The sequence below is a fragment of the Bos taurus genome, chromosome X (genome assembly GCF_002263795.3).
Source record: "Bos taurus isolate L1 Dominette 01449 registration number 42190680 breed Hereford chromosome X, ARS-UCD2.0, whole genome shotgun sequence".
NCBI lineage: Eukaryota > Metazoa > Chordata > Mammalia > Artiodactyla > Bovidae > Bos > Bos taurus.
In genome coordinates, this window is record NC_037357.1 from 95173890 (window position 1) to 95187165 (window position 13276).

General features: G+C 39.6%; 1 protein-coding gene across 3 annotated transcripts in view; it reads right to left on the reverse strand.

The window, feature by feature from the left end:
* The window catches only part of ZC3H12B (zinc finger CCCH-type containing 12B), a 604651-nt gene that overhangs the window by 198124 nt on the left and 393251 nt on the right, over nt 1–13276 (reverse strand). The window lies entirely within an intron of this gene.

Sequence of the window (13276 nt, forward strand, 5' to 3'; positions counted from 1 at the left end):
GATGACAGAGGATGACATGCTGGATGTCATCACTGACTCAATGGACATGAGTCTGAGTAAACTCCGGGAGTTGGTGATGCACAGGGAGGCCTGGTGTGCTGCGATTCATGGGGTCGCAAAGAGTCGGACACGACTGAGTGACTGAACTGACTGAACTGAATTGTACCAATTTTAAACCAAGCTTTGGCTAATTGCATAGGTTATTTGTTTCACATGTTATCATTAATGCATGTATAGGGATTAGTAAGAATATGAGTCCCACTTTTTTATTTGTTATGACTATGTTTTCCAGTCCTAATAACAGGATTGCTTTCCAGAAATGTAACTCCTGATAGTCTGCAACAAATTACAAATAACCTTGAACCTAATTTGCTCAGAACGAACACAGGCCTGGAACAACTGAGTCATCTCTTTATGAAAAGTGCCACTGAAATTATTTTTTACTTGCAAAACCCATTGGAAAGGAGCAGGAAACATCATGAACTCAAACAAAGGTCAAATGACTATATCCGTAACTCATTAAACATAAACTCAATCCCCAGCTGCCTGGGAAGTACTTACAAAGCCTTTCAGGTTAACCACACAGAATTTCGGCTTTTTTTAAAAAAAATGACCAGCATGCAGTACTATAAAGAACAGCTGATATGAATGATTAAGAAGACAACATTTTAAGGATAGACTACTCATTTTACAAGACAGAAACTTTAAAATATGAAAGTTTTATGAAGTTATAAAGAAATTTCCCTTATACTTAAGTATAGAAGTATCTGTAATTTTTCTAAATTGCTTTCAGAAGCTTAAATAACTTTTAATTAGTTAGTAAGCTAATTCAGGACAATATACAGACATATTTGAAAAAACAGGCTCTAAATCTGATTGTTTATTTCACCTGCAATAAACATGCCTACATTCTATCTTTAGTGGGAAAGGACTTATTAACTGACTAATATATAGTTTATGTTTATCATAGATCTTCCATAGGTTTGTATACTTGTACTCAATTGCTGTTCTGAGCTAAGAAAATATTTTAGATTGGTGACATACAAGTAGATTCGCTGTGGTACATGGTGCTTTTTTCCATGTATTCTTTGATGCAGTGAAATGCTGCATTTGAAACAGAAAACAATATCAAAAGTGGTATAAATACACTAAAATTTCATTAGATTAGGCTTTGCTTATAAGTACTATTGATAAAAATAATAGAGCTTTCCTCCATTTATTAGTTGGGGGGACAGAAAGAAGATCTTTTAATAGAGAGAAAGCACTATTGTGTTCACCAGGGGAGAACAATTAATTTGTTAGGTAACTGTTGGTTAGAAAACTGGGATATAAAAGGCAATTAAAGAAGATATAGAAAAATTCATAATAGAACATTTTATATTTTTATTTTATCTCATTCTTTGAACAATGCTATTTTTCATATGTTTTATGATAACCATGATATACTAGTATGGTAATGCATGTCTACAACTTTTACATAAATAAATATACATATATACATATGTATGTATATTTATAAATATGAATTAGTATTTATATATATACATAAAAGTAAATATTAAAATACATGTTAAACATTTTCTAGAATTTTTATTTTAAAAACCCTATTAAAATAGCTAAGATATACAGAACTGTTTATATTTGTTCCATTATTTGGGGCTTTCCAGGTGGTGCTAGTTGTAAGGAATCTGCCTGCAATGCCAGAAATCAGAAATCTGGATTCATTCCCTGAGTTGGAAAGATTCCCTGGAGGAGGGCATGGCAACCCACTCCAGTACCCTTTCCTGGAGAATCTCCACGGACAGTCTGATGGGCTACAGTTCATAGGGTCTCAAAGAGTCAGACATGACTGAAGTGACTGAGTACACATGCACACATTACACTGCTTGTGACAACATGGATGAATCTGGAGGACATAATGATAAATGAAATAATCCAGACAGAAAGACAAATGCTGAATGATCTCACTTATATGTGTCCATATCTCCAACATTCTTCATTTAGAAAACTACACATACTTCAAGTCCCAGTTCAAATGTTCTTTTTTTCATCACTCTTTATTCAACTCTATCCAGACAGAGTTAATAACTCCTTCCTCTGTTTTCTCACAGTAATTTTTTCTGCCTCTTCTAGACTGCATAATATGTTGGGCTGAATGGTCTAGTTGGGATGAATAAATCCAGATATAAAAAGCTGAAGAGAACACTGACCCCACAGAACCTGGACCTTTCCTTCATGCATGCATGCCTGCTAAGTCGCTTTAGTCATATCCGTTTCTTTGCAATCCTATGGACTGTAAACTGCCAGGCTCCTCTGTCCATGGAGTTCTCCAGGCAAGACTACTGGAGTGGGTTTCCATGCTGTCCTCCAGGGGATCTTCCCAACCCAGGGGTCGAAACCCATGTCTCTTGGACCACTTACATTGGCAGGCGGTTTCTTTCCACTAGCCCCACCTGGGAGGACTGGACCTTTCCTTCATGGCCCTGGTATTAGGAGTATTTCACTGCAAGACCTTGAGGGGGCATCAGTAGAAATTATGCTCAACTAACAGGGGCCTTGGTTTTTCCCACTCTGTAATGGCCCTACATTCTGGTTCATAATTATCCTAAGTATTTGAGGACTCTATATTGGTAAATTTACCTGTTGTTGTTCAGTCACTAAGTCATGTCCAAATCTTTGTGACCCCATGGATTGTAGCACAACAGGCTCCTCTGTCTTCCACTACCTCCTGGAGTTAGCTCAAATTCATGTCTATTGAGTTGGTGATGCAAATTAACTATCTCATTGTCTGCCACCCCTTTCTACTTTTGCCTTCAAACTTTGCCAGCATTGGGATCTTGTCCAGTGAGTTGGCTCTTTGCATCAAGTGGCCAAAGTATTCAGCTTCAGAAACAGTTTTTCCGATGAATATTCGAGGTTGATTTCCTTTAGGACTGACAGGTTTGTTCTCCTTGCAGTCCACGGGACGCTCAAGAGTCTTCTCCAAGAGTGCAGTTTGAAAGCATCAATTCTAAGCTTCTCAGCCTTCTTTATCATTCAACTCTCATATCCATATATCAGTTCAGTACTGTTTAGTTACTTGGTCGTGTCTGACTCTTTGAGACCCTATGGATTGCAGCAGGCCAGGCTTTCCTGTCCATCATCAACACCTGGAGTTTGCTCAAACTCATGTCCATCGAGTTGGTGATGCCATCCAACCATCTCATCATCTGTCATCCCCTTCTCCTCCTGCCTTTAATCTTATCTCATATCAAAGTCTTTTCCAAGGAGTCAGTTCATCACATCAGGTGGCCAAAGAATTGGAGCTACAGCTTCAGCATCAGTCCTTCCAATAAATATTCAGGACTGATTTCCTTTAGGATTAACTAGTTGGATCTCCTTGCAGTCTAAGGGACTCTCAAGAGTCTTCTCCAACACCACAGTTCAAAAGCCTCAATTTTTTGGCCCTCAGGTTCCTTTATAGTCCAACTCTCATATCCACACATGACTATTGGAAAAAACATAGCTTTGACTAGATGGGCGTTTGTCAGCAAAGTAATGTCTCTGCTTTTTAATATGCTGTCTAGGTTGGTTAGAGCTTTTCTTCCCAGGAGAAAGCATCTTTTAAATTCATGGCTGCAGTCACCATCTGCAGTGATTCTGCAGCCCAAGAAAATAAAGTCTGTCACTGTTTCCATTGTTTCCCCATCTATTTGTCATGAAGTGATGGGACTGTATCCCATGATCTAAGTTTTCAGAATGTTTAGTTTTAAGTCAGCTTTTTCATTCTCCTCTTTCACTTTCATCAAGAGACTTTTTAGTTCTTCTTCACTTTCTGCCATAAGGGTGATGTCATCTGCATATCTGAGGTTATTTATATTTCTCCTGGCAATCTTATTCCAGCTTGTGCTTTATCCAGTCTGGTATTTCATATGATGTACTCTGCATATAAATTAAATAAGCAGGGTGACAATATATAGCCTTGATGTACTCCTTTCCCAATTTGGAAACAGTCCGTTGTCCATGCCTAGTTCTAACTGTTGCTTCTTGACCTGCATACAGATTCTCAAGAGGAAGGTCAGGTGGTCTGGTATTCCCATCTCTTTCCGAATTTTCCACAGTTTATTGTGATCCACACAGTCAAAGGCTTTGGCATAGTCAATAAAGCAGAAGTAGATGTTTTTTTGGAATTCTCTTGCTTTTTCTGTGATCAAGCAGATGTTGGAAATTTGATCTCCGTTTCCTCTGCCTTTTTAAAATCCAGCTTGAACATCTGGAAGTTCTTGGTTCATGTACTGTTGAAGCCTGGCTTGGAGAATTTTGAGCACTACTTTGCTAGTGTGTGAGAGGAGTACAATTGTGCAGTAGTTTGAACATTCTTTGGCATTGCCTTTCTTTGGGATTGGATTGAAAACGGACCTTTTCCAGACCTGTGGCCACTGCTGAGTTTTCCAAATTTGCTGGCATGTTGAGTACAGCACTTTAATAGCATCATCTTTTAGGATTTGAAATAATTCACCTAGAATTCCATTATCTCCACTAGCTTTTTTCATAGTGATTCTTCCTAAGGCCCACTTGACTCCACACTCCAGGATATATGGCTTTAGGTAAAAATGATCACACCATCTTGGTTTCTCCGTCATTAAGATCTTTTTTGTATAGTTTTTCTGTGTACTTTTGCCACCTCTTAATATCTTTTGCTTCTGTTAGTTCCATACTGTTTCTGTCCTTTATTGTGCCCATTTTTACATGAAATGTTCCCTTCGTATCTCTATTTTTCTTGAAGAGATCTCCAGTCTTTCCTATTCTATTGTTTCCCTCTATTTATTTGAATTGTTCACTTAGGAAGTCTTCTTTATCTCTCCTTGCTTTTCTTTGAAACACTGCATTCTGACGGATATATTTTTACTTTTCTCCGTGGCCTTTTGCTTCTCTTCCTTTCTCAGCTGTTTGTAAGGCGTCCTTAGACAATCATGTGCCTTTTTGCAAATTTCTTTCTTGGATATGGTTTTGACCACAATGTTACAAACCTCTGTCCATATTTCTTCAATCACTCTATCAGATCTAATCCCCCCCTTGAATCTATTTGTCCCCTCCACTGCATAATCATAAGGGATTTGATTTAGTCATACCTGAATGGTCTAGTGGTTTTCCCTAGTTTCTTAGTGTAAGTCTGAATTTGGCAATAAGGAGTTCATGATCTGAGCCACAGTCAGCTCCCCGTCTTGTTTAGCTAACTGTATAGAGCTTTTCCATCTTCAGCTCCAAATAATACAATCAACCTGATTTTGGTGTTGACCATCTGGTGATGTCCATGTGTAGAATCATCCCTTATGTTTATGGAAGAAGGTGTCTTCTATGACCAGTGTGTTCCCTTGGCAAAGCTCTGTTAGCTTTTGGCTTGCTTCATTCTGTACTCCAAGGCCAAAATTACCTGTTACTCCATGTATCTCTTGACTTTCTCCTTTTGCATTCCAGTCCCCTATGAGGAAAAGGACACGTTTTGTTTTGTTTTGTTTTGTGGTGTTAGTTCTAGAAGGTCTTGTAGGTCTTCGTAGAACCATTCAACTTCAGCTTCTTCAGCATTACTGGTCTAGGCATAGACTTGGATTACTGTCATATTGAATGGTTTGCCTTGGAAACGAACAGAGATCATTCTATCGTTTTTGAGATTTCACCCAAGACTGCCTTTCGGACTATTTTGTTGACTGTGAGGGCTACTCCATTTCTTCTAAGGGGTTCTTGCCCAGAGTGGTAGATATAATGGTCATCTGAATTGAATTCGCCCATTCAAATCCATTTTAGTTCACTGATTCCTAAAATGTCAATGTTCACTCTTGCCATGTCCTGTTTGACCACTTCCAATTTGCCTTGATTCATGGACCTGACATTCCAGGTTCCTATGCAGTAGTATTCTTTACAGCATTGGACTTTATTTCCATCATGAGTCCCATCTGCAACCGGGCATTGTTTTCACTTTGGCTCAGCCTCTTCATTCTTTCTGGAGCTATTTCTCCAGTCTGCTCCAATAGCATTTTGGGCATCTACCATCCTGGTGAGTTCATCTTTCAGTGTCATATCTTTTTACCTTTTCATACTGTTCATGGAATTCTCAAGGCGAGAATACTGAAGTGGTTTTCCATTCTCTTCTCCAGTGGACCTTTTGTCAGAACTCTCCACCAAGACTTCCACCTTGGATGGCCCTACAAGGCATGGCTCATAGTTTCATTGAGTTAACAAGACTGTGATCCAAGTGATAAGTTTGGTCAGTTTTCTGTAACTGTGGTTTCTATTCTTTCTGCCTTCTGAGGGATAAGGATAAGAGGCTTCTGGAAGCTTCCTGATTGGAGGGTCTAGCTGTAGGGGGATCTGGGTCTTGCTCTGTTGGGAGGGGGCCTTACTTAGTAAATATTTAATCCAATTTTACAGGCCTCTGTTCCTCCCCTGTAATTTGGCTTGAGGCCAAACTATGGTAGGGGTAGTGGCAATCTCCTTCAAAAGGGCTTATACCAGGACTGTTGTATTCAGTGCCCCTGATCCCATGGCAGGCCTCTGTAGACTCACACCTCCACCAGAGATTCCTGGTCACTCACAGGCAAGTCTGGCTTAGTCTCTTGTGGGGTCACTGCTCCTTTCTCTTTGGTCCTGTTGTGCACAAGGTTTTGTTTGTGCCCTCCAATAATATGTTTCCCCAGTCCTGTGGAAATTCTGTAATCAAATCTCACTGGGTTTCAAAGTCAAATTTCCTGGGGGTTCTCAGCCGCTTTGTCAGATCCCCAGGGTGGGAAATCTGTTGTAGGTCCTAGAACTTTCCCAACATGGTGACAACTTCTTTGATATCATCATTCTCCAGTTTGTGGCTTGTCTGCTTGGTGACTCTACAGTGGGTCTCCCATGTTGTGCCTCCCAGGTCTCCTGCAACCAGAGCCCCTGTCTCCGCAGCAGGCCACTGCTGTCCCATGCCTCTGCATGAGACACACAAACACTGAAAGGCAGATCTGGCTCAATTTCTTGTGGGATCTCTGAGTCCTAGTACACACAGAGTTTTGTACATCCATACATGACTGCTTGAAAAACCATAGCTTTGACTATAAGTACCCCAACATCAATACTTGCAGCATGCTTGCAGTCATTTTCAGGCATGTGCTGAGCAGCAATAATTTTGAGAAGCCTGATGTGCCTGTTTCTAGCTGAAGTTGAACAAGGAAACACGCTGCCTTTTTCATTCTGTTCCCAAACTCTAAGTAAACATGGCCTATATAGTGCCACATTTTGCACATTTTTGTTCTTTTGTGGGTGATTTTGCTATCAAAGTTGTCCAAGTATAGTGCTGAAGTGTTGTTTACTGTTACTCATTGCAAAAACATTTTAATGTACCTTATGGAGAAAATATGTATGTTAGGTGAGCTTTCTACAGGCATGCTGTCGGCTGTGAGTGTAATATTGTTGAACAAACTATACATATTAAATAAGGCATCTTAAAAATATTAAGTAAGATTAGGTATTAATTGGGGACTGAAAATGCTGTGACTAGAGGCTTGCAAAAACCCAACTCTTTATTTCTTCTAGGATCAATTTTGTAGTATTCATTAATTTGGTGTTCACACTGACTTCATAGAATAGAACTGCTGCAAGTAATGATTATTGGCCATCCTTCTCTATTATTGAAACAATTTAGTAGAGTTAAGCCAACCAGCTTGGCTTGACAGTGATTTCTAACATTAAAGGCACATGCTGTGAATGTATTTTCTTGCAATTGTTTTTCAATAGCATGATTTTTCAATGAACAATCATGCATTTTATTTATTTGCTTTGTAATATTTATTGAGGTATAGATAATTTACAACATTATATTAGTTTCAGGTGTACAACACAGTGTTTCAAAATCTTTGTACATTCTATTATATTTAAAGTTGGTATAAAATATTGGCTATAATTCCTGTGTTGTACAATATATCCTTGTAATTTATTTTATACATAGGTGTTTATAACTATTAATTCCCTAGTTTGATCTTCTGCTCCCCACTTTCCTCTCTCTACTGGTAACCACTACTTTGTACTATATCCATGAATCTATTTTTCTTGTAGTCATTGCTTATTTTTAGTTTTAATTCCACATATAAGTGATAAAATACAGTATTGTCTTTCCATGTCTGACATAGTTTAATAAGCATAATGCCATCTAGATCCATCCAAGCAATTCAGTTCAGTTCAGTCACTTAGTCGTGTCCAGCTCTTTGCGACCCCATGAATTGCAGCACGCCAGGCCTCCCTGTCCATCACCAACTTTCAGAGTTCACTCAGACTCATGTCCATCGAGTCAGTGATGCCATCCAGCCATCTCATCCTCTGTCGTCCCCTTCTCCTCCTGCCCCCAATCCCTTCCATCATCAGAGTCTTTTCCAATGAGTCAACTCTTCGCATGAGGTGGCCAAAGTACTGGAGTTTCAGCTTTAGCATCATTCCTTCCAAAGAAATCCCAGGGCTGATCTCCTTCAGAATGGACTGGTTGGATCTCCTTGCAGTCCAAGGGACTCTCAAGAGTCTTCTCCAACACCACAGTTCAAAAGCATCAATTCTTCGGCTCTCAGCCTTCTTCACAGTCCAACTCTCACATTCATACATGACTACTGGGAAAACCATAGCGTTGACTCGACGGACCTTTGTTGGCAAAGTAATGTCTCTGCTTTTCATTTTATTTTATTTTTAACTTTACAATATTGTATTGGTTTTGCCATATATCTACATGAATCTGCCACAGGTATACACGTGTTCCCCATCCTGAACCCTCCTCCCTCCTTCCTCCCCGTACCATCCCTCTGGGTCGTCCCAGTGCACCAGCCCCAAGCATCCAGTATCGTGCATTGAACCTGGACTGGCGACTCGTTTCATATATGATATTATACTTGTTGTCTCTGCTTTTCAATATGCTATCTAGTTTGGTCATAACTTTCCTTCCAAGGAGTAAGTGTCTTTTAATTTCATGGCTGTAATCACCATCTGCAGTGATTTTGGAGCCCCCAAAAATAAAGTCTGACACTGTTTCCACTGTTTCTCCATCTATTTGCCATGAAGTGGTGGGACCAGATGCCATGATTTTCGTTTTCTGAATGTTGAGCTTTAAGGCAACATTTTCACTCTCCTCTTTCACTTTCATCAAGAGCCTTTTAGTTCCTCTTCACTTTCTGCCATAAGGGTGGTGTCATCTGCATATCTGAGGTTACTGATATTTCTCCCGGCAATCTTGATTCCAGCTTGTGCTTCTTCCAGCCCAGCATTTCTCATGATGCACTCTGTATGTAAGTTAAATAAGCAGGGTGACAATATACAGCCTTGACCTTCTCCTTTTCCTATTTGGAACCAGTCTGTTGTTCCATGTCCAGTTCTAACGGTTGCTTCCTGACCTGCATATAGGTTTCTCAATAAGCAGGTCAGGTGATCTGGTATTCCCATGTCTTGAAGAATTTTCCACAGTTTATTGTGATCCACACAGTCAAAGGCTTTGGCATAGTCAATAAAATTGTAAATAATGCTGTTATAAACATAGGTGTGCATTTCTCTTTTCAAATTGATGTTTTCATTTTCTTCATATATGTTCCCTGCAGTGTAATCACTGGTAGTTCTATCTTTAGTTTTTTGAAGAACCTCCATCCTGTTTTCTATAATGTCTGCAGCAATTTACCATCCAACTTAAAGGGTATTACAGTTTTATATTCTCATATTCTGCATAACCTCACCAACACTTGCTATTTGTAGACTTTTTTTTTTCTTGGCCATGCCACCCAACCTGTGGTATCTTAGCTTGTGGACCAGGGGTTAAATCTGGAACATGACAGTGAAAGCACTGAGTCCCATCCACTGGACTCCCAGGGAATTCACTGTAGACTTTTTGATGGTAGCCATTCTAATAGGTGTGACATTGTAGTTTTGTGTTTATTTGATTAGTGATAAGGTCTTATTTAATGTGTTTGTTGGTCATATGTATATCTCCTCTGGAAAAACATCTGTTTAAGTCTTCTGCCTATTTTTTATTTGGGTACTTTTATTGTTGTTGAATTGTACAAGCTGCTAATGTGTTTTGAATAATAACATATTTGTCATATCATATTTGTTATATCATTTGCAAATATTTTCTCATTAAGTAGGTTATCATTTCTGCCAGGAGCCAGCACGGGAGTTCCCACCCATGACAAAGGTCATGCGGAGAGGTCTGATAATGCAAAGGCGAGTCAGGACTCTAGTGCCCCCGCCCCCTGGATCTGCCTGAGCGTCTACCCCAAAACCAGAATCTGTCTGTTTTACTATTTTACAACTTTCACCAACTCCTCTGACATTAATGGGGGGCTATCTCTGACCACCTTTCTCTGAAGGAAATCAACTTAGAGCTCTAGCTAATTAGCCTCCTGGACATAATAGGAGTGCTTCAATCCAAACCCCTCAAATGGCTCTCTAACTTGCCTGACAGGTTTACCCGGACTCCTACAGCTACGCATACAATTGTTTACGGCCTCCCAACTGCGAGAGGCATGGGAAGCTTAAGATATTCAAATAGTATAGAGCCTCTTGGGGAGTTAGAAATTGTTAGAATAAAACTAGTAGAAGGTTTCATTGTTGAGCCAATGCTTGCTGCCAAGTTTCCACATCCCCTGTATTGTATCCTTGGAAGTATATTAATTAATATAGTTGATATATAGAAAAATAAGTAGTGGCCTTGGTGCTAACAACTTTAGACTCTTAAGGTAATAAATTCTTTCCTTGTTGTAAACCCACTGCACCTCTGCCCTATAGGAATGCAACTTTATCTAACACCTTCGGAAGATGGCGCCAAACTTTAAAATAATTACTCTTAGAGAAAATAAGTCTTATGGTTGACAAACCTTTATCAGAGTCATAAAATGTTAACAGGCCTTCTGGCCAGAAGATGATGTAAATCACCTAAACCATTTGTATACGATAAGTTTGCAGGAAAGAAAGCCTGGCCTCGATAAGGATCTAATACTGCTGACTTTGCATGATTTCACACCCCCTATTATCCTCTATGCACAACTTAAGGTATATAAGCTCCCTTTGAAAATAAAGCTACGGGCCTTGCTCATCAGGCTTGGTCTCCCTGTGTCGTTCTTTCTTACTTCCTTTTCTCTCCTTTTCTCCTCTGTTCTTCCTTCAGGATGACTGACTTGGAGCGTGGGGGCTCTCTGAGACCACTTACTTGCCTGGGCTTCTAAGACCCACTTGAGAAGGTGCCTAAGGTGGGGCACCTTTTGCGATTCGAGAGGGCGCCTGTGGCCTCCGTGGTCAGAGCAAACCTGGTGTCACAGGTTTTATTAGTTTCCCATGTAAACCAGTCAGATCAAGCCTCTTTCTCTCCCCTTTTTCTATTCTTTTGCCTAAGCCGTCCTCCTGAAGGAATCCCTGGATCCAACCGGGACTGGACCCCAGGACATTTCATTTTGTCAAAGGTTTCCTTTACTGTGCAAAAGCTTGAATAGGAACCATTTGTTTATTTTTCCTTTTGTTTCTTTGCCTCAGAAGACTGATTCAAAAAATAGTGCTACAGTTTATATTAAAGAGTGTTCTGTCTAGGTTCTCTTCACAGAGAATGAGTGTTACGTTTAGGTCTTTAAAAGATTTTCAGTTTACTTTTCAATGTGATGTAAGAAAATATTATAATCTCATTCTTTTACATGTAGCTGTCCTGTTTCCTCAGCACCATATATTGAAGAAATTGTCTTTTCTCCATTGTGTATTCTTGCCTCCTTGTCATAAATTAATTGGCCATAAGTGTGTGGGTTTATTTCTGGACTCTCTATTCTGTTCCATTGATCTATTTGTCTGGTTTTTGTCAGTATCATATTATTTTGGCTTTTCCCAAGAGTAGTTCAGCTGGTAAAGAATCTGCCTGCAATGCAGGAGACCCCAGTTCAATTCCTGGGTTGGGAAGTTCCCCTGGAGAAGGGATAGGCTACCCCCTCCAGTATTCTTGGGCTTCACTTGTGGCTCAGCTGGTAGAGAATCTGCCTGCAATGTGGGAAACCTGGATTCGATCCCGAGGTTGGGACGATCCCCTGGAGGATGGCATGGCAACCCCCTCCAGTATTCTTGCCTGGAGAATCCCCATGAACAGAGGAGCCTGGCTGTCTATAGTCCATGGGATCACAAAGGGTCAGACATGACTGAGTGACTAAGTGCAGCACATACTATTTTAACTACTGTAGCTTTGTAATACAGTCTGAAGTAAAGGAGCATGCTACCTCCATCTTTTTTTTTTTTCCTCAAAATTGTTTTGGTTATTTGGGGCCTTTTGTGGTTCTATAAATTTTAAAATTATTTGTTCTAGTTCTGTGAAAAATGTCATGGGCATTTTCTTAGGGATTTCATTAGATTTGTAGACCATTTCCTGGTAGCTCAGAGGTTAAAGTGTCTGCCTGGAATGCAAGAGACCCAACTTCGATCCCTGGGTAGGGAAGATCCCCTGGAGAAGGAAATGGCAACCCACTTCAATACTCTTGCCTGGAGAATCCCATGGAGGGAGGAGCCTGGTAGGCTACAGTCCATGGGGTCGCAAAAAGTCGGACATGACTGAGCAACTTCACTTTATGGGTAGTATGGACATTTTATGAATAATGTCTTCCATTACATGAACATGGAATATCTTTGCATTTATTTCTATTATCTTCAATCTCCTTTATCAGTGTTTTTAGTGTATAGGTAGATCTTTAATCTCCTTGGTTAACTTTATTCCCATGGCTTTTAATCTTTTTAAATACAATTGTAAATGGCATAACTTTCTTGAATTCTTTTTCATTATTAGTTTATAGAAAAGCAATGTATTTCCGTATATTAATATTGTATCCTGTAAATTTACTGAATATATTTGTTACTTTTAAATTTTTTTTTTTTTTTGGTGGAGACTTCAAGGTTTTCTATATATTTATATTAATAGTATTATGTCATCTGCAAAGAGTGACAGTTTCACTTTTCCCTTCCAATTTGGAGGTTTTTTATTTCTTCTTCTTTTCTGATTGCTGTGACTAGGACTTCCCATACTATATTAAATAGAAGTGCTGACAATGGGCATCCTTGACTTTTTACAATTTTAGAGGAAAAATTTTCAGCTTTTCATTGTTTAGTATGAAGTTAGCTGTGTTCAGTTCAGTTCAGTCTCTCAGTCGTGTCCGACCCTTTGTGACCCCATGCACTGCAGCACACACTCTGTCCATCAACAACTCCCAGAGTTTACTCAAACTCATGTCCATTGAGTTGGTGATGCCATCCAACCATCTCATCCTCTGTTGTC